This window comes from Mustela lutreola, chromosome 7 (assembly GCF_030435805.1).
Source record: "Mustela lutreola isolate mMusLut2 chromosome 7, mMusLut2.pri, whole genome shotgun sequence".
In the NCBI taxonomy this organism is placed as follows: domain Eukaryota; kingdom Metazoa; phylum Chordata; class Mammalia; order Carnivora; family Mustelidae; genus Mustela; species Mustela lutreola.
Window position 1 is genome coordinate 116,809,864 of NC_081296.1, and position 23,020 is coordinate 116,832,883.

At 37.8% G+C, this 23,020-nt stretch overlaps 1 long non-coding RNA gene across 2 annotated transcripts in view; it reads left to right on the top strand.

Annotated features, from left to right (window-relative positions):
• The window catches only part of LOC131836669 (uncharacterized), a 64,860-nt gene extending 44,143 nt beyond the window's left edge, over window positions 1-20,717 (top strand). The window contains exon 4 of one of the 2 annotated variants that reach the window (XR_009355715.1): window positions 19,751-20,717. This is a non-coding gene — a long non-coding RNA (uncharacterized LOC131836669). Of the gene's footprint in view, window positions 1-11,674; window positions 11,776-19,750 lie in introns of those variants that run through there. The other variant, XR_009355714.1, reaches the window with a different exon arrangement.
• The last annotated feature ends 2,303 nt before the right edge of the window (window positions 20,718-23,020 follow it).

Consider the following 23,020-nt stretch of genomic DNA (forward strand, 5'->3'; position numbering starts at 1 on the left):
ATTTCTTGATTTTTTTGATTTCATAAACTTGATTTATTGGTTTATTCCTGTGGAAAATGGGGACCCAACTTTCTCTGTTCTCCCTTTACCCACCACACAGGCATTCACCCTTCCCTTCCTTCCAACCTCCCTTACCCTCCATCCTCCAAAAATTGTCCTATCAGACTTTTAGTTACATTGATTTTTTAAAGATTTTACTTATTTATTTGAGAGAGAAAGAGAGAGTGTAGGAGCAGAGGAGAGGGGCAGAAGTCGAGGGAGAAGCAGGTTGCCTGTGAGCAGGAAGCCTGGCTTGGGGCTCAACCCCAGGACCCCTGGGATCACTACTGAGCTGAAGGCAGATGCTCAACCAACTGAGCCACCCAGGTGCCCCTGCTTACATTAATCTTAAGGGTTTACATAATTACGACTACACAAATACTAGCCGGGGCAAGTAGTATACCATGATCATCTTCTTTTCCTGAACAGGTCTTTGTTTTTCCCAGAGTTAATAATTATCATGTTTTTTCATTGGTTTAGGTTCTAAGTACTTATCACTAACTCAGCCCCAGACTCTGACAATGGTCTGAATCTTAAGAGGTTCCAATGCATCACCTATTTGGCTTTATCTTCCAAAGATGTCTGGCATGACACCTGTGATCTACTCTAATCTGAACTGGTTTGCTGTTATGCCTGGGGACAACTGTCATCCTGGAGTCTCCATTCACTATCATCCTGGTGATTCCTTTCACTCCTTGCCTATTGTAGATCTTCTGTTTCCTGTGCTGTCAGTCATTTTCATTTTGGGTTATACTTTTGATTTAGAGGAGCACTTCCTGTGAAAGATGCAAAAGTTTTGTTTGACTTTTTTTTTTTTTTAAGTCTTTGTGTGTATGAAAATATCCTTAGTCCTCCAGTGTCCTTGATTTGTCAGGCGTAGGACGCTCACCAAAGACAGTAAGATTGAGTGTGATTAAGTGAACATAGAGGTGAAAACCCTGTGGGTCAAGTCTGGAAGGTCAGGAATGGATTACAGAGGACTGCCCAGTTCAGTTACTGAACTGAGATACTGAAACAAGAAGAAAACTGTGAGGTGACTTTACTTGATGGTTTTGCATTTCTACCCTACTTCCACCCTCTATCTGCAGAATGAGAGCTCAGGCAGAAGTTACAGAAAACAAGGATGCTGTATTTTTGTTTATCTGAGTTTGTGATGTGTTCCAGGTTGACCCCTCGGTGTGCCTTTCTGATTTCTTTCAAATTCCCCCCCCCCACACACACACACAATGAGTGTCTTTTGCTTTTATCACCAGAAAAACCAATATGGGTGTTCCTATTTCATGATGAATTTTTGTGGAGAACTAAAAGAAATGTTCAGAGGAGCCTTTCCAAGGTATACAGTAAAGTTTCTAACCCACAGGTGACAGGAGAGAGCGGTAGGAGATCAGAGGTGGTCTGATAAATGGAAGGTCAGTAGGGGGGTCCGCATTCTATTGAACGTGATTGAGCACTTTGTAGAGGGGTCTAGCCTTGTGCAGAAAGAATTGTCACAGTGTTTCAGAGAGTAACACAGGGATATAATGACTTTATTTGCCACTCTTTTGCTCTCCATGAAAATTTCATTCTCAAGAGCTAGGTTATAGCCATCCCAGATTCTGATGTCTCAGGGTTGTAGCTGTTGAGAAGATGCTTACCTAACTTTGGTGAGCTCTGGTCTCCTTACCACCCCCCTTTTTCCCCCCCTGGATCCTATAATTGCTAATAAAAACCCTACTGATGAGAAGTCCATGTCAGTCTGATTTTTATTCTTTTTCAGTAATCTGTTTCTGTACTCATCCCAACCTCTCATCCTCAATAGTTTTTAAGATTTTCTCAGTATCTTTAATTTCTACAGTTTAACTTCTGCATGACTTGGTGTTGTTTTGTTCTCCTTGTATTTATCCTATTAAGATTCACTGGAATTTTCCAGTCTTAGGATTCATGTCTAAGAAATTTCTCCACATCGTATTTCTGAATATTGCTTCTCTCCTATTCTCTAATTTCTCCTCCTGAAGTTTTTACTATGCACATATTGGAGCTTCTCATTTTCATATTTCTTAAATTCTCTTTTGTAGATTTCTTTCCTCTGTACCCCCTTTTGGATTTTTTCCCCACATCTCTTATTTCTTCTTCTCTATTTTTTTTCATAATGTATTTTGTCCTCTTAGATGTTTAATTATTTCTTCGTGAATATAGAATATAATAACTAAACTTTCATCTTGCCTGATCATCTTGGTGTCTGGCTGGTGATTCTTTCTCAAAGATACTGTTTTCTTTCTAATTTTTGACTGAATTCATCCTCAGAGTTATTTATTTTATGAATTGTATGTGTTCTGGGTGATGAAGATACCCTTATCAGGTCATTTCTGATTTGGCTCTGCTAGGGCCCTATGGATTTTACTGGTTCTACGTAAGTTTTTTAATTTGAGGATATTTAATTGTTACCTTGAAGACAACACGAGTTTGTACTACAACCACATTCTGCAGAGGCTTTAGGTTCCTATTTTTCTTGGTGGCTCCTTTTCCATCCATGGCCTACCCTGTTATCTTGTGTCTGTGTATGTGTCTACACACACCAATGGTGGAGTTTTTCTTCTCTCTGTTTTGAAGGCAGAGCAGCTTGTCCTGCTGCCAGCTTTACACAGTAACCTTATTTACAGTCCTACTCTGTGCATAGTCTGTATCAGTAGTGGCAGTCTCAAGTCCTGTTTCTTCAAGGGCTTTTAGACCCTGGCCCCTTACACTTATACTCAGCTCTGATCCTTAAGGGATGTTTGGCTTCAAATTGTGATCACTCTTCTAATTTGCAGCTTCTCTTCATTTATTGGCATATGGGAATTTCTGGGTGGAATTTGTAGAGACAAGAGCCAGGAAAATTAGCTGGTAAATAAATGGGTTTGAAAATTTAAAAAATTGGTTTATAATAATAACCAATCTCATTTCATTACACTTCCCATGTGTACTTGTTGCACTATTTAAAGATTAATTTCTTTTGATTTGTAAGATTTACATAAGTTTGCAGAGGTTTTTGTTGTTGTTGTTGTTGTTGTTAAACTTATTATTTGCTTACTGGTTTCACAGAACCACAGGGAAACTTCCAGATTGCAAGGTGGGTACTCATGGAAAGGATAGGGCTGCCGCATCAGACTGATTTGATTCCCATGCTGGCCTTAACAGTTACTGCTCTCTGACATTGAATAATTCACTTCCTCTCTCAAGTCATTACTTTCTTTATTAGCAAAGTAGATACAGTAATATTCATTTAGTAAAAGAGGACTGAAAGTGGTCTTAACCCACAATAGTAATTGAGTATTTATGATGTACTGATCACTGTACTGTAAGCTTTACAGGATTATCTCTTTTAATGTATGTGAAATTTTTAGTTCGGTGCCTGGCAAATGTTCAATAAGTGTATCTATTCATCTCATGTAACTTACCTCCTCCAAGCCAGGCTCTGATCCACATATGACACACTTCACCCTATGTCACCCCTACTACTAGTCAGCAAACTTCTGTTTGAACACTGAGCAGTCAGAACTCTAGCCTCAGAGTCAGACTCCATGGATTCAAATCTCCCACTTTCTAGCTGTCTGGCATTGGACAAATAAATAGAGTTCCTTATCTGTGAAACAAGGTTAATAGTAGTTTCTTCTAGAGTAATTCTGAGGATAAAATAAGTCAATTCTTTTTAAAAATTATTTTTATTAACATATAATGTATTATTTGCCCCAGAGGTACAGGTCTGTGAATCGTCAGGCTTATACATTTCACAGCACTCACCATATCACATACTCTCCCCAGTGTCCATAACCCCACCCCCCTCTCCATACACTCCTCCCCCCAGCAACGTTCAGTTTGTTTATAAGATTAAGAGTCTCTTATGGTTTGTCTCCCTCCTGATCCCATCTTGTTTCATTTTTTTCTTCCCTACCTCCCGACCCCCCCACCCTGCTTTTCAAATTCCTCATATCAGGGAGATCTTATGATAATTGTCTTTCTCTGATTGACTTATTTACCTCAGGATAATACCCTCTAGTTCCATCCATGTCATTGCAAATGGCAAGATTTCATTTCTTTTGATGAAATTTTTCATAGTATTCCATTGTACAGGATATATGAATGTTATCTATTCATCTAGGTTGTTTTCCCCCATTCGTCTCTAGATGGACATCTAGGTTCTTTCCATAGTTTGGCTATTGTGGGCTTTGCTGCTATAAACATTTGGATAAATGTGCCCCTTCAGATCACTACATTTGTATCTTTAGGGTAAATACCCAGTAGTGCAATTGCTGGGTCATAGGGCAGCTCTATTTTCAACTTTTTGAGGAACCTCCATGCTATTTTCCAGAGTGGCTGCACCAGCTTGCTTTCCCACCAACAGTGTAGGAAGGTTCCCCTTTCTCTACATCCTCACCAACATCTGTCTTTTCCTGACTTGTTGATTTTAGCCATTCTGACTGGTGTGAGGTGGTATCTCATTGTGGTTTCGATTTGTATTTCCCTTATGCCAAGTGATGTTGAGCACTTTTTCATGTGTTGTTGGCCATATGGATGTCTTCTTTGCAGAAATGTCTGTTCATGTCTTCTGCACATTTCTTGATTGGATTATTTGTTCTTTGGGTGTTGAGTTTGATAAATTCTTTATAGATTTTGGATATGTCGTTTGCAAATATCTTCTCCCATTCTGTCAGTTGTCTTTTGGTTTTGTTGACTATTTCCTTTCCTGTGAAAAAGCTTTTGATCTTGATGAAATCCCAATAGTTCATTTTTGTCCTTGCTCCCCTTATCTTTGGTGATGTTTCTAGGAAGAAGTTGCTGCAGCTGAGGTCGAAGAGGTTGCTACCTGTGTTCGCCTCAAGGGTTTTGATGGATTCCTTTTTCACATTGAGGTCTTTCATCCATTTTGAGTCTATTTTTGTGTGTGGTGTAAGGAAATGGTCCAGTTTCATTCTTCTGCATGTGGCTGTCCAATTTTCCCAACACCCTTTGTTGAAGAGACTTTTTTTCAATTGGACATTCTTTCCTGCTTTGTTGAAGATTAGTTGACCACAGAGTTGAAAGTCTATTTCTGGGCTCTTTATTCTGCTCCATTGATCTATATGTCTGTTTTTGTGCCAGTACCATACTGTCTTGATGATGAAAGCTTTGTAATAGAGCTTAAAGTCTGGAATTGTGATGCCATCAACTTTGGCTTTCTTTTTCAACATTCATCTGGCTATTCGAGGTCTTTTCTGGTTCCATATAGATTTTAGGATTATTTGTTCCATTTCTTTGAAAAAATTGATGGTATATTATAGGGACTGTATTAAATGTGTAAATTGCTCTAGGTAGCATAGACATTTTCACAATATTTGTTCTTCCAATCCATGAGCATGGAACATTTTTCCATTTCTTTTTGTCTTCCTAAATTTCTTTCATGAGTACTTTATAGGTTTCTGAGTACAGATTCTTTGCCTCTTTGGTTAGGTTTATTCCTAGGTATCTTATGGTTTTGGGTGCTATTGGGATTGACTCCTTAAATTCTCTTTCTACTGTTTTGCTGTTGGTGTAAAGAAATACAACTGATTTCTGTGCATTGATTTTATATCCAGACATTTTCTGAATTCCTGTATGAGTTCTAGCAGTTTTGGAGTGGAATCTTTTGGGTTTTCCATATAAAGTATCATATCATCTGCAAAGAGTGAGAGTTTGACTTCTTTTTTTTTTTTTTAAGATTTTATTTATTTATTTGACAGACAGAGATCACGAGTAGGCAGAGAGGCAGGCAGAGAAAGAGAGAGGAGGAAGCAGGCTCCCTGCTGAGCAGAGAGCCCGATGCGGGACTCGATCCCAGGACCCTGAGATCATGACCTGAGCCGAAGGCAGCGGCTTAACCCACTGAGCCACCCAGGCGCCCGAGTTTGACTTCTTCTTTGGTGATTTGGATGCCTTCAATTTCTTTTTGTTGTCTGATTGCTGAGGCTAGGATTTCTAGTACTATGTTGAATAGCATTGGTGATAGTAGATATCCCTGCCTTGTTCCTGACCTTAGCAGAAAAGCTCTCAGGTTTTCCCCATTGAGAATGATATTCACTGTGGGTTTTTCATAGATGGCCTTGATGATATTGACGTATGTACCCTCCATCCCTACACTTTGAAAAGTTTTGGTCAAGAAAGGATGCTGTACTTTGTCAAATACTTTTTCAGTATCTATTGAGAGTATCATATGGTTCTTGTTCTTTCTTTTATTAAGGTTCATTTTGATTAATTTTGATCATTTTGATTAATTTGCGGATGTTAAACCAACTTTGCAGCCCAGGAATAAATCCCATTTGGTCATGGTGAATAATCTTATTAACGTACTATTGGATCCTATTGACTAGTATTTTGGTGAGAATTTTTGCTCTTTGTTCATCAAGGATATTGGTCTATAATTCTCTTTTTTAAAAAATATTTTTATTTTTATTTATTTGACAGACAGAGATCACAAGTAGGCAGACAGGCAGGCAGAGAGAGGAGAGGGGGAGAAGCAGGCTCTCTGCTCAGCAGAGAGCCTGATGCGGGGCTCGATCCCAGGACCCTGGGATCATGACCTGAGCTGAAGGCAGAGGCTTTACCCACTGAGCCACCCAGGCACCCCTATAATTCTCTTTTTTGATGGGGTCTTTGTTTGGTTTGGGAATCAAGGTAATGCTGGCCTCATAAAATGAGTTTGGAAGTTTTTCTTCCATTTCTATTTTTTGGAACAGTTTCAGGAGAATATGTATTAATTCTTCTTTAAATGTTTGGTAGAATTGCCCTGGGAAGCCATCTGGCCCTGGGCTCTTGTTTGTTGAGAGATTTGTTTTTTTTAAAGATTTTATTTATTTATTTGACAGAGAGAGAGAGATCACAAGCAGGCAGAAAGGCAGGCAGAGAGAAAGGGGGAAGCAGGCTCTCTGCTCGATGCGGGACTTGATCCCAGGAGCCTGAGACCATGACCCAAGCCGAAGGCAGAGGCTTAACCCACTGAGCCAGTCAGGTGCCCCTATTGGGAGATTTTTGAGGACTGCTTCAATCTCCTTACTGGTTATGGTTCTTTTCAGTTTTGGTAATTTATATGTCTCTAGGAATGCATCCAGTTCTTCCAGATTGTCAAATTTGCTGGCGTATAGTTGCTCATAGTATGTTCTTATAATTGTTTTTATTTCTTTGTTTTGGTTGTGATCTCTCCTCCTTCATTCATGATTTTATTTAATTTGGGTCCTTTTTCTTTTCTTTTTGATAAGTCTGGCCAGGGTATATCAATCTTATTAATTCTTTCAAAGAACCAGCTCATAGTTTCATTGATTTGTTCTACTGTTCTTTGATTTCTATTTCATTGATTTCTGCTCTGATCTTTATGAGCTCTCTTCTCCTGCTGGGTTTAGGCTTTCCTTGTTGTTCTTTCTACAACTCCTTTAGTTGTAGGATTAGGTTGTGTACTTGAGACCTTTCTTGTTTCTTGAGAGAGGCTTGTAGCACTATATACTTTCCTCTTGGACTGCCTTTGCTGTGTCCCATAGATTTTGAACAGTTGTGTTTTCATTTTCATTTGTCTCCATGAATTTTTTCAATTCTTCTTTAATGTCCTGGTTGACCCATTCATTCTTTAGTAGGATGCTCTTTAGCCTCCATGTATTTGAGTTCTTTCCAACTTTCCTCCTGTGATTGAGTTCTAGCTTTAGAGCATTGTGGTCTGAAAATATGCAGGGAATGATCCCAATCTTTTGGTACCAGTTGAGACCTGATTTATGACCCAGGATGTCATCTATTCTGGATAATGTTCCTTGTGCACTAGAGAAGAATGTGTATTCTGTTGCTTTGGGATGGAATGTTCTGAATGTATGTGTGATGTCCATCTGGTCCAGTGTGTCATTTAGGGCCTTTATTTCCTTGTGTTTCTTTGATTTTGTTATTAATTGGTTTATATAGTTGGCTGCTTCCATGTTAGGGGCATAGATATTTAAAATTGTTAGATTTTCCTGTTGGGCAGACCCTTTAAGGATGATATAGTGTCCTTCCTCATCTCTTATTATAGTCTTTGGCTTAAAATCTAATTTATCTAATATAAGGATTACCACCCAGCTTTCTTTTGATGTCCATTAGCATAATAAATTATTTTCCACACCCTTCTTTTAAATCTGGAGGTGTCTTTGGGTCTAAAATGAGTTTCTTGTACACAGCATATTGATGGGTCTTGTTTTTTATCCATTCTTATAACCTGTGTCTTTTGATTAGGGCATTTAGCCCATTTACATTCAGGGTAGTTATTGAAAGATATGAATTTAGTCCATTATATTGCCTGTAAGATATGAATTTAGTCCATTATATTGCCTGTTATTGTATATTGTCTCTGTTCCTTTCTGGTCTTACTCTTTGCTTAGAGGACCCCTTTCAATATTTCCTATAGGGATGTTTTGGTGTTTGCAAATTCTTTTAATTTTTGTTTGTCCTGGAAACTTTTAATCTCTCCTTCTATTTTCAATGATAGCTTAGCTGGATATAGTATTCTTGGCTGCATATTTTTTTCATTTGGTGCTCTGAATATATCATGCCAGTTCTTTCTGGCCTGCCAGGTCTCTGTGGATAAGTCTGCTGCTAATCTAATATTTCTACCATTGTATGTTATAGGCTCCTTGTCTCGAGCTGCTTTCAGGATTTTCTCTTTGTCACTAAGACTTGTAAGATTTACTATTAGATGATGGGGTGTAGACCTATTTTTATTGATTTTGAGGGGGTTCTCAGTGCTTCGTGGATTTTGATACTTGTTCCCTTTGCCATATTAGGAAATTCTCTACAATAATTTGCTCCAATATACCTCCTGCCCCTCTCTCTCTTTCTTCTTCTAGAATCCCAATAATTCTAATATTATTTTCTCTTATGGTATCACTCATCTCTCAGATTCTCCCCTCATGGTTCAGTAGTTGTTTGTCTCTCTTTTGTCAGCTTCTTTATTCGCTGTCATTTGGTCTTCTATATCACTAATTCTCTCTTCTGGCTCATTTATCCTAGCAGTAAGAGCCTCCATTTTTATTGCCCCTCATTAATAGCTCTTTTGATTTCAGTTTGGTTAGATTTTAGTTCTTTTATTTCTCTAGAAAGGGATTTTATTTCTCCAGAAAGGGTTTCTCTAATATCTTCCATGTCTTTTTTGAGGCCAGCTAGCACCTCGAGCATCATCATTCTGAACTCTAGATATGACATATTCCCAATGTCCGTATTGATTAGCTCCCTAGCTTTCGGTACTGCCTCTTGTTCTTTTTTTGTGTGTGTGTGGTGAATTTTTCCGCCTCGTCATTTTATCCAGATAAAAATATATGAACAAGAAAATAAAATACTAAAAGGGTGACAAAGACCCAAGAAAAATGTATGCTAACCAAATCAGAAGAGACACCGAACCCAGGGGAGAAGTAACGGGGATGGATTAAAAAAAAATGTGTATATATATATATATATATATATATATATATATATTAGACTGGTGACTAGAACAGAGCCACCCACTTGATTTTGGGTGTATTCTGGTATCTTAGAAGAAACTATCTCCCAAAATTTTAAAGAAAGAAAAACTTACATATATACAAAAATAAAGGTAAACATGATCAAGGGATGGAATATGACTGTAAAGATGAAAAATTTTTTAAAATTCTAAAAAAGGAATTGATAAGTTGGTTGGTAAAAGAAAAGAAAAAAAAAGAGGGGAGGAAAGAATGTGCTCGGGCTGGACACTAGAATAGAGCCATGTGCTAGATTTAGGGTATATTTTGAACTATTAGGAGAAATTTAGAAGAAATTAGAAGAAATCTCAAAACTTTAAAGAAAACACACCTATAAATATATAAAAAATTAGGCTAAATACAATGAAGGGATAAAATATGACTCTAACAATGAAGGTTTTAAAGGTTTTTTTTAAAAAGGTATTGTTAAGATAAACTAGTTAAAAAACAAAAATGAGGAAAGAGGAAAGGTTAAAAAAATAGAATAAGAAAAAATAAATTTTAAAAAATTCAACTTTGCAAGACTAAAGGATCATGGGGAAAAAGCCATGAATCCTATGGGTTGCTTTCCCCTAGCTCTGGAGTTCCGCTGTTCTCCTTGATCGATTAGCTTGGTCTTGGCTGGATGTTCTTGATGATTTTCTGGGGGAGTGGCCTGTTGCAGTGATTCTCAAATGTCTTTGCTGGAGGTGGAATTGCACTGCCCTTGCCAGGGGCCAGGCTAAGTAATCTGCTCAGGGTTGCTCTTGGTAGCTTTTGTTCCTTGAATGGTTTCCATACAGCTTTGGAGGGTGGGAATGAAAATGGTGGCCTCCCAATCTCCAGCCTGGAGGAGCTGAGAGCTCGGGGTCCCACTCCTCAGTGTGCCCTCAGAGAAAAGCAGTCAGTCACTCCTGTCTCCCTGGTCTCAGGCTATACTCTGTGCTCACCCAGCCTGTGACCGAATGTTTCTATCTCTGGCACACGGCCCATTTGGAGTTGCCAAACCCAGCAGATTCCTGCTGCACACTCCTGTGCCACTCCTCCTGGGGTAGGAAGGAGGGAGTCTTTTCAGATCTGCACTTGTGGGGTCCCTGCTCAAAGAGCAGTGGTCTGACTGTGCCTTGGATCATGGTTTAAGGTAACCCTGATCTGAGGGGACACCTGGGTGTCTCAGTCATTAAGCATCTACCTTCGGCTTGGGTCGTGATCTCAGGCTCCTGGGATCAAGCCCGCATTGGGCTCCCTGCTCAGCAGGAAGCCTGCTTCTCCCTCTCCCGCTTCTGGTCCTCTCTCACTGTGTCTTTCTCTGTCAAATAAATAAAACATTTTTTTTTCATTAAAAAAAAAAAAGTTAGCCCTGATCTGAAATCTCACTCCTTGGCTCTGTCTCTATAGTTGGCTTCCTTGTTTAGGTACTTGGGAGCTCTGCCACACTCAGACAGCTCTGATCTTTCTGTGACCCCGAAGGACCTGAGACCACACTGTCCCCACAAGGGCTCCACGCCCACTTAGCCACTGGAATGATGTCCCTCGGTGCAGCAAACTTCCAAAAGTTCTGATTTTGTGCCCGCTGCTCCACCACTTGCTGGGAGCCAGCTGTGGTCTATCTTCTCATCACTTCTGATTCACTTCTCCGCACATCCTACCTTTCAAATAGTGGTTGATTTCCTGTTCCTAGAATTGGTGCTCTTCTTCTCTTCTATTTTCTGTTGAGTTTGTAGGTTTTCAGAATGGTTTGATAACTCTCTAGCTGAACTCCTGGGACCTGATGTCATTTCAGTCTGCTACTCCTCCACCATCTTGGTCCCCTCTGCTCTAAAATAAGTTAATTCTTGTGAAGCACGTAGAGTAGTTCCTGGGACATTGTAAACCCTCAGGAGATTATTGCCATTATATTTGTCATCTCCTTGAATAGCTTATTTTATTTCTAGAGCATCCTGATGTTAAAAATTCAATTTGAATTGAAATCTGCTCTCTGCCATGTCTACCAATTGATCCCAATTTTGCCATCTGGAGTAGTATAGAGAAAATCTGATTCTCCTTTCCTAAGATGAGCATTGGTTCAGTGGTAGAATTCTCGCCTTCCTTTCCTAAGATGGTACTTCAAACACCTTTTTGTTGTTGTTGTTTTTGTTCTCCAAAATAAACACCTTACTCTCTTCGAGTATTTTCCACAGACATGGATTTGAGTCTTCTCACCATTCTAATGACCTCCTACGAGGACAACTCAGTTTGAGACTCCTGCAGTGGGAACCCCACCGTCCAAGCATTGTCTGAGGAGTTTGGGGTACTCTCACACTTCCTTCTTATGAATATTGCGTATTTGCTTAAACTATTACAAATTTAGACTTTGTATTCTATATAGTCAAACTCATTTATAACTGGCACAATGTTCATATGTGTTAAATTTTAATTCTCTTATTTATTTATTATTTTAGCCTTCTTAATCTGTTTGTATCCCTAGACTGCCAACAAATATATTAGCATGCCTTCCAGTTGCATGTCATTTTCAAGTTTGATGCATAGACTGTCAAAATCATTCATTCAGAGAGAGAATATCTTGGGGATTCCTAGCTGGCTCAGTTGGTACATTATGCAACACTTTATCTCAGGGTCATGAGTTCAAGCCCCACATTGGGCATGGAGCCTACTTAAACAAAGAAAGAAAGAAAGGACAAAAAAAACAGAGAGAGAATATCTTGGATATTTACCATCAAGATATATTAGCTCAATTGGCAGTTTTTGGTAGTGTTACTATCGATTACTTACTATTTCCTGCCTGTATAAATTTTATTCAAATTACCCTTCATGTGGGGTTTTAAGGAGCTTCAAGTAGTCTCATATGAAATAAACCTGTTAAAACAAAAGTGAATGTATGTCTTATTAATTGAAAATTAGGCACATTAATTAAAATTATTAATTTTTTGAGAGTGTTCTGGTGACATGAAAGCTGGTGAATATTAAAAAGAGAAAAAATTATAATCTACTCTAGAGGCTAGGGTAAGGGTTAGTAACAATACATTGATAGCCATGAATTTCTTTTGAACTCTTAGTTTAAAACTCTGACTTGTCTGCTTTTTACTCAAAGTATAAAAAAGGCTTTTTCTTTTTCTTTTTCTTTTTCTTCATATATAATATGAAGGAGCTAATCAACCAGTAAATGAGATTAAGGCTGGAAGAAGGAATGAGACAGAGATACCATGTATTTAATTATATGCAAACTCAGTAGATGAATTCTGAATAATTGAACATTGCCTTGCATGATTTAACACACAGTGAATCCCCAGCAGTTGGAGTTTATGGCTTTGGAGCTTTACAGGCTAAAGATAGAATGTGTGTAGGCCTAAAGGTCTGACCCCTGACCCCATGTAAGGATTCACAAAAACTACATTGGTAAGTCAAAACAAACAAACAAACAAGCACTGGAAGGATCACAAGAGAGCTCTGATTTGTCCAATGGCGCCTCCCTGAAATTGACCTCCTACATTTGTGTTAGAGTGTCTAACTGAAATGCACATGTGACTATGTCTCTGTATACTTTAAAATAAATTGTGCCCCACCAACCCCCTTTCCCACTGATTTAGTATGGTATACGAGGACTTTCATGATCTGGCTCTTGTTACTTCATCTTTCGTTTCCCTGTTGCATTTTATGCTACTAAACTGGCTGTGTCTTGATTCATGCCTTTGTGCATGTGTATCCTTTTCCTGGAAGACAGCATTTCTTTCCATTTTCTAACTTTCTATCACCTGAAAATATTTGTGACCTTTGAGATTATCAATCTCAATCTGTCCCATCATTATAAGAGGAGGGAGAAAATGGAAGTCTATCAGAGCAAGTTTGCTATATTTACCAGAATTGGTCAGTATGAACCTGAAGTAAATTATGATAAAGATACATACATACCATAATTCCTAGAGGAACCAGTAAGAAGATAAGTAAAAAATAGCTTAAAAATGAACAAAAGAATTAAAATGGTACACCAAGGAATGTTTGTTTAATGCATACAAAACAAGAAAGTTGGAACAGAGGAACAACAGTGACATGACACATAAAGAAAATGAATTTTAAAAATAAGTTAGTTAATTAAAAAAGAAAAATTGAAAAATGGTAGGCATAAATCTAACCACAAAAGTAATTATATTAAATCTGAATGAGTTAAGCACCCCAATTTAAAGGCAGAGATATAAGTAAATAGGATCCAACTATATGCTGTCTACAAGAGATACACCTTCATAGATACAAATAGATACAAATAAGGTCAAAGTAAAATGATGCAAAAAATAGCCATAAGAGACATGGAATAACTATAATATCAGATGAAATAGACTTTAAGAGCAAACACATTGTTAACTACAGGAGAAAAGGGACATTATAATGATAACATGATCAGTCCATCAGGAAGATAAACAATTAAAAACATAAAAACATCTAAGAATAGACCTTCAAATGTATGAAGCAAAAACTGAGAGAACTGAGGAGAGAAATATAATTCAACAATAATAACTGGAGATTCTAATATACTACTTTCAAAATCTAAAATAATAGCTAGAGAAAAAATCAGAAGTTACAGAAGTCTTAAAACACTGTTAACCAACTTGACCTATGTGAAACCTAGAGTTTTCCACCAATCTGAAGTAAAATATACAGTCTTTTTAAGCATATGTGGAACATTCTTTAAGATACCATATACAAGGCTATGAAGTAAGTCTCAGTATATTTATAAGGATTGAAATCATACAAATGTTTTCTGAACACGAAAAAGTAAATTAGTTATCAATGATAGAAGGACATTTGGGAAAATCCAACAATATTTAAAAATTAAATGTTTCTAAATAACCCATAGGTCAAAAAAGAAATCATTAGGGACATTAGAATGTATTTCAAACTGAATTAAAATGCAAACAACACATCACAACTTATGAGATGCAGCTAAAGCGCAGGAAAATTTATAAACCTTTATGTCTCTATTAGAAAAGAACAATCTCAAAATCAATAAACCAGACTTTCTCCTTAAAAAAAATCTAGAGGGATGCCTGGGTGGCTCAGTGGGTTTAGCCTCTGCCTTGGGCTCAGGTCATGATCTCGAGGGTCCTGGGATGGAGCACTGCATCAGGCTCTCTGGTCGGCGGGGAGTCTGCTTCCTCCCCCGTCCCCCCGCCTGCCTCTCTGCCTACTTGTGATCCCTGTCTGTCAAATAAATAAATAAAACCTTTATAGGACGCCTGGGTGGCTCAGTTGGTTAAGCGGCTGCCTTCGACTCAGGTCATGATCCCAGCATCATGATCCAGCAGGCAGGGAGCCTGCTTCTCCTTCTGCCTCTGCTTGCCACTCTATCTGCCTGTGCTCTCTCTCTCTTTGACAAATAAAGAAATAAAATCTTTTAAAAAAAATCTTAAAAAAGAAATCTAGAAATATGAGTAAGTCAAACTAAAAAAAAGAGAGAGAGAGAGAGTAAATCAAACTCAAATCAAGCAGAAGGAAGGAAATAATAAAGATTAGGGAAGAAATAAATGAGAAAACGAACAATAACAATAGACCATCAATAAAACTTAAATTTAATTCTTTGAGAAAATCTACAAAATTGACCAAGTTTTACCTAGACTAAAAAGACAGCTAGAAAAAAGACAGATGATACAGATTACTAAAACCAGTAGAGAAAGATAGAACAAAACCATTCATACCACAGGGATAAAAAGATCAGACACAAATAGGATGGAAAATATTATGGCAACAAATTAGTAACCTAGGTGAAATGCACAAATTCCTAGAAAGACACAACTACCAACACTGACTCAAGAAGAGAAACTGACTCAAGAAAGGGGCAACTCCATGGCTCAGTTGGTTAAGCATCTGCCTTTGGCTGAGATGGTAATCTCAGGATCCTGAGTCAGGCTCCTTGCTCACCAGGGAGTCTGTTTCTCCTTTTCTAGCTGCTCCTCCCTGCCCCCCACTCATGCATATGCACCCTCTCTCTCAAATAAATACTAAAAATAAAATATTTATTTATTTAAATTATATATATGTATATCCATACATATATAAAGATATGTGTGTGTGAATGTGTGTGTGTGTGTGTGTGTGTATAGAGAGATTTTATTTATTTATTTGACAGAGAAAGACACAGCAAGAGAGGGAACACAAGCAGGGGAAGTGGAAGAGGGAGAAACAAGCTTCCCACTGAGCAGGGAGCCTGAGGCAGTGCTCCATCTCAGGACCCTGGGATCATGACCTGAGCTGAAGGCAGATGCTCGATGACTAGGCCACCCAGGCGCCTCTTAATAAAAAAAAAAAATTTTTTAAGAAGAGGCAAAATTTGAATAGATCTGTAATAGGTAAAAGATTGAATTAGTAAAAGCAAAAACAAAAACAAAAACAAAACAAAAAAGTAGAAATGAAAATCAAAAAGCACAACAACTTTCCACAGAGAAAAACCTGTCCCAATGCTTTCACTGGTAAATTCTATCAAACATGTTTTTTAAATTTTTGTTTTGATTTGTTTTGTTTCATTTTAGTAGTCTGTGTATCTGATGTGGGACTCAAACTCATGATCCTGAGATCAGCAGGTTCTTCTGATTGAGCTAGGTAGGTGCCCCTCTATCAAACATTTAAAGAAGAATTAATACCAATCCTTTACAAACTCTTCCAAAAAATGGGAGACGGAGGGGGAGGGGAACATTTCCCTTTCATTCTGTGTCTGGCATAACCTTGCTACCAGAGTCAGACAAAGACATAATGAGTTAAGTATAGCCTGATATCTGTCATGAATGTAGACCAAAAAGTACACAACCAAATATTAGCAAACCAAATCGAGCAGCACATAAAGGACATTATGCACCATGGCCAACTGAGTTTACCCCAAAAATGTAAGATTGATTTAACATCCAAAAGCTGATTAATGTAACACATCATATGAATAGAATAAAGGGGGAAATTGTGATTACTTCAATAAACATAGCAAAGGCATTTGGCAAAATTCAGAATCCACCATGAATTTTTAAAAACAAAAACAAAACAAACAAAAAAAAAGAAACAAAACAAACTCTCAGCTAACTAAAAAAAAGGGAATTTCCATGATCTGATAATAAGCATCTATAAAAAACCTACATCTAACATGCCTAATGGTGAAAGGCTGATTATGTTCCCGACTAAGATAGGGAATAAGACAAGGATATCTGTTCTCATCACTTCTATTCAAGATTTAACTGGATTTCTAGCCACTGCAGTCAGGCAACCAAAAATAAATAAACAAATAAATAAATGTCAGTCAGATTGGAAGTAAAGAAATAAACTGTCTTTATTTGTAAATAATATAACCGTATAAATAGAAAACCTTAACAAATCCACAAAAAAAAATTATTAGAACTAATAATGAATCAACTGAGGTTATAAGATATAAGATCAATATACAAAATCAGTTGTATTTCTACATATTAACAATGAACACCTAAAAGTGAACGAAGCCATTTACCAGGACTTCAAAAAAAATAAAAATATGTAGGAAAAATTAACAAAAGAAATACAAGTCTTATACACTAAAAGCCACAAGATGTTGCTAAGAAAAATTAAAGATCTAAATAAATGGAGAAGCATTTCATATTGACTAGAAATCATTAAAAAGAGGCCAAACAACTCAATTTAAAAAATGAATAAAAGAGAAAATATTTCACAAAAAGATATATATAAATGACTAATACACTCATGAAAAGGTGTTCAACATTATGAATCTTAGGGAAATGCAAATTAAAACCACAATGAGATACTACTGCATACTAATTAGAATGGCTATGAAAAAGACAGCCCATACCAAGTGTTAGTGAGGAAGTGGAGAAAGGGGAATCCATACATTGTTGGTGCAATGAAAAAATGGTGCAGCCACTTTGGAAGACAATTTGGCAGTTACTTAAAAAAAAAAAAAAACAGATTTACTGTATGATCCAGGAAGTCCATTCCTAGAGATTACTTGAAGAGAGCAGAAAGCATCAGTCCACACAAAGACTAGCATGTGAATGTTCACAGCAGTGTCATTCAGAATAGCCAACAAGTTGAAACAACTCAAACATTTACCAGCTGGGTGAATGAGTAAATACAATGTTCCTATCCATACAATGGAATACTATTTAGCAAGTAAAAAGGAACCAGCTTCTAATGCTACTACAGAGAGACTACATATTGTATGATTCCATTTACATGAAATGTTTAGAAAAGGCAAATTTATAAGACAAAAAAGCAGATCTGTGATTGTTTAGGGCTGAGGATGGTAGTGGGGATTAACTATAAATGGACACAAGGGAACTTTTTAGGGTCATGGGAATGTCCTAGAACTGAATTGTGTTTGTTGCACAGGTCAGTACATTCACCAAAAATCATTGAATTTTACTGTTAAAATGGGTGAATTTTATGTTCTGTGAATTACACCTCAATAAAATGTTTAAAAATGAATTCAATAATAAATAACTTGTCACTTTTTAACATATTAATAGAAACAGTTCCAACAATAAGGAGGATACTGAGCCTTTGTTCTGTGCCAGTCGCTGCTCTCAGCACTCCACTCAATCCTCACAACAGCCTATTATCTCAGAGATGGAAATAGATACTATAATCCCATTTGCAAACGAGGAAACTGATGCCCAGAGAAGTTAAGTATCTTGTTCAAGTTGTGCAGCATATAAATAGGCGAGCCAGGGTTTGTATTTAAGCAACTGGTTCTAGTAACCATGCTCTCACCTCTCAACTAATACAGATCAAATTTTATGGTATTTTTAAAGGTATAATGAAGCAGCATCATTGCCAATTTCTCCTCTTGAAGTAAAAAAATATACAATATACCAAATGTGATAGTACAAAGCAGGGGAGGAAATGTGTTATTTTTCCCTTTTAAGATAATAGTAAAAGTGCTTTATCAGTGTCCTAGACACTAATGAAGAAGAATGGCTTCCATTTTCTTTTCCTTCCAGTTTTATGGCAGGAGGCAATGTATATCCTGAAAAGATAATGGGCTTTAGAATTGAAATCACTGAGATTTACTCTCTGACTCTGCTACCTAAGTTATGTGACTTGTTAGAAGCCTCATCTTTCTTATCTATAAAAATAGCTTGAATAATGCCTACACACCAGGATTGTGTGTATTAGACACGATACGAGTTAATGTATATAAAATTTGAGCATCATGCCTTGCTTCAGTAGACACCGAACAAGTGGGAGCTTTCTCTAGTCATCAGGCACAGGCGTCCTCTTTTTTTTTTTTTTTTTTTGAAGATTTTAAAAATTTATTTATCTAACAGAGATCACAAGCAGGCAGAGAGGCAGACAGAGAGAGAGAGAAGAGGAAGCAGACTCCCCGCTGAGCAGAGAGCCCGATGCGGGGTTCAATCCCAGGACCCTGGGATCATGACCTGAGCCAACGGCAGAGGCTTAACCCACTGAGCCACCCAGGTGCCCCTCAGGCATCCTCTTATACATTAGAACCAATCATGTCTTCTAGCCAAGGGCTGGGCAGTTCTCTAAGGCTTCTGAGCCACAGTAAACCTGAAAGAGAACAAAAAACAATTTAGAGTTTATCGGTGGTGTTATTTAGTTGGCTACTTAGTTATATGTGATCTAGCTTAGTATATTAAACTATAGGATGAAGAAGCTCCTCTTCTGCAGGCACATAGCTTTTCTAGAAGTCTGACTTTAACAATCTTCTCCCATGCTTGACACTAACCAGACTCCAACCCTGATCTCTAAGAGATATTATTTCACTATTGTCTCCTAGTACCTTTGAGGGGTATGATCAGAGCTTCCCCTTAAGTGTAGCTATTGTCAGAACACCTCCTCAGAGTTCTGATGTTGGGAAGAAAGGGGGATAGAAACAGATCTTGTTCCCGTGCTAAGAAAAGTTTTGAGAACACATGGTATTACCTAGTATCTATGGGGCCCAAGGCCCTGCTCACACAAATCACTGAGAGCCATTTCAGAGTAAGTGTGGAAAACTTCCTTTATCAGTGACCACTGACCTGTATGTATATATATTAAGAAAACATTTACTGAGGGACAAATTTTTTGAAGCATATTTTTTTCTTTACGACAGAAATAGAAAATGTTTATCTAGCTACTTGGTAAATTATTGAAGCATTTAGTCCACTAGATGTCGCTATTGCGCTTGAAAAATAAACATGGCCTTGCACTTCTATAACATAACCTGTTGTAAAATGAAAGTTAAACGTTTTAACCTTGGAACGGCATTTTTCTTTCTTTTTCTCTAACAGAAGAAGAAGAAGATACCTCCAGATGACCCAGACTGATCTTATTTCAAGATAATTTCCTTTAAAGAGAAACCAGGAAGGAATTGGATATACAGAATTTAGGATTTGGCCAGAAGATCTGGAAGAATCCAAAGCCTGCTGCCGAATGACAGTTTCCAAAACCCAGTATAGAAAGTAACTTTAACATTTTCTGTTAGTTTGTGCATTCTGGAGGAAGAGTTCCTTTTGGATTGCCCTTTGAGTCTTCATGACCTGTGTCCTGTTTCCAACCCAGGACCAGCTCTCATCTGAGGGTGGAAAGATGTTGGAACACCTTTCCAATACTCTTTCCTACTTCTACAACCCACCCCTTCTGTGAGGCACGTCTACAAAACACACAGTATAATCCTGTTTCCATTGTAAAATTGTAACACTGAACATTTCTTTATTCACGGAATGAAAAGACAAGTCAGAATTTTTCTTTGTTTTCCTTTCCCCATTGTATTTATGAATGACATGGAACCTACCAGCATATTGTTGGTGAGCCCTCGACTACTTCCCTATCCCTGAAGTTATATTGAAACAGAACAGATGGAAGCACAGTGGGATCTGTCACATATGCTACACAGAGAAGAGTCAAAAGGCTATCAGTGCTTTCCAAAACAAGCAAGAGAATGAAAGAAAGGGGGCGGGGTGTGCAGAGAACAGTGGCTATTCTTGATGTATGCTAACTGGTACTCTGTGCCCCACTAAACCGTTTTGAGAAGGAAGTTAAGCTCTGGAAAAGCCCCCCTCTCCTTAAATGCTACCTTTTTTATTTTTTGTTTTTTGTTTTTTTTAGATAGGTTGCACATCGAACATGGAGCCCAGTCCAGAGCTTGAACTCAAGACCCTGAATTCAAAATCTGAGCTGAGATCCAGAGTTCGATGCTTAGCCGACTGAGCCACTCAGGTGACCCAAGTGCTAAGTTTTCTAAGGACTATTTTAGCTGTATCTCACAAATTTTATTCTATTTTTATTATATTTAATTCAAAATATTAAAAAAATTTCCACTGCGTTTTCTTCTTTCATCTGTGACATTTTTGGACATACTGTCCTCAATTTCCAGAAGCTTGGGGATCTAAAATTTATCATTCCGGGGTCCTGGCTGGTTCAGTCAGTAGAGCATGCAACTCTTGATCTCAGGGTCATAAGTTCAAGCCCCACACTGCGCACTGATTTTACTTAAAACAAATTTTTTTTTTTTAAAGATTGTATTTATTTATTTGAGAGAGACAGAGAGTGAGAGCACAGAGGGACAGTGAGAAGGAGAAGCAGATTTCCTGCTGAGCACAGAGCTCAGCATGAGTCTCCATCCCAGGACTCTGAGATCATCACCTGAGCCAAAGGCAGACATTTAACTGACTAAGCCTCCCAGGTGCTCCCGCCTCCCACCCATCAATTTTTCTTTTTTAATTCTCTTTCTGTTCTTGATTTTTAGTTTAGTTTCATTGTGGTTAGAGAAAATATTTTGGGTGGCAAAATCAATCCTTTATAATTTATGAAGACTTGCTTTATGGCCCTGCGTATTGTCTATCATGGCAAGTGTTCTGTGTATCCTTGAGAAAACTATATATTCTGCAGTAGTCAGGGGATGGTTTCTACATAGGCTGAATAGGTCAAGCTGATAAATTATGTTGTACAAATCTTCTATGCGCTAATTCTCTGTCTGCTCGTTTTATTTGTGACTGAGAGATAGGGTTGAAATCTCTATCTTTGTAGACTTACCTATATCTCCTTATAGTTCTGTCAATTTTTGCTTTGTATATTTTTTTGAAGCTATATTCAGTTGGAAGAGCATGCTACTCTTGATCTCGGGGTCATGAGTTTTGGTCGCACTTGGGGTATAGAGATTACTTCAATTAAGAACTTCAAAAATAATAATAATGTGGGGGTGCCTAGGTGGCTCAGTATTAAAATAATAAAAGGTTGAAAGTCAATTATTTAAGTCCGCATATCAATGACCTATTTTATTTATTTTATTGTAAAGATCTTATTTATTTATTTAACAGGGACACAGCGAGAGAGGGAATACAAGTGAGGAGAGCGGAAGAGGGAGAAGCAGGCTCCCAGTGGAGCAGGGAGGCTGAGGCAGGGCTCTATCCCAGGACCCTGGGATCATGACATGAGCTGAAGGCAGATACTCAATGACTGCACCACCCAGGTGCCTATCAATGATCTATTTTAAAAAATAACAAATTAGGGGCACCTGGGTGGCTCAGTGGGTTAAAGCCTCTGCCTTCGGCTCAGGTCATGATCCCAGCGTCCTGGGATCGAGCCCCGAGTCGGGCTCTCTGCTCAGCAGGGAGCCTGCTTCCTCCTCTCTCTCTGCCTGCCTCTCTGCCTACTGTGATCTCTGTCAAATAAATAAAATCTTTAAAAAAAAATTAAAATAACAAATTAAACTGAAAAAGGTAGAAATAAATAAATAAATTTAAGAGCAGAAATTAATGTATTGGAAGATAGGAACCCACTTGAAAAAAAATTAACAAAGCCAAAAGTTGGTTCTTTGGAAAAGTTAACAAAACTGATAAATTCCTAATAAAGCCAGTAACAAAAATAAAAGCAAAAATTATCAATGACTGAAATAAAGTTGGATATTTCTATAAAACTTACAGACATTGAAAGGGCAATAAAATACGAATAAGTGCATGTCAATAAAAAATGACAATTTAGATCAGAAGCACAAACTATTAACCTACTAAAACTAACACAAAAACAAATTAAATAGATGGATAGTCTTGGACGCCTCGGTGTCACAGTTGGTTGAGTGTGGGACTCTTGGTTTCAGTTTGGGTCGTGATCTTCGGGTCATGAATTTGAGCCCTGGGTTGGGCTCCGTGATGAGCTCAGAGTCTGCTTGGGATTCTCTCTCTCTCTCTCTCCATCTCCCCTTCCCACTGGTGCTCTCTTTATCTTTTTCTCTCTCTAAAATAAATAAATCTTAAAAAAAAAAAAAAAAAAGATGGCTAGTCTTAAAAACAACACAAATGAAAAATTCAAATTGTTACATCTTCCCACCATGTGTGGACAAAGACAAGAAATATGAACAAGTCAAAGTAAGGAGGTCTGACAACAGCCATGAGATTTAGTTCTTTTGGACTTTGGGCTTGTCCTTAACTGTATGAACAGCACAGAATAAATCAAGTCCCAGAAGAACAGAAGAAAGCCATGTTAGCAAGTAACAAAAGACAAACATGGTCTCTGGTCCTGGTATGGGGCTAGGTTTTCCAAAGGGAGTGAATCAGCTCCAGCCA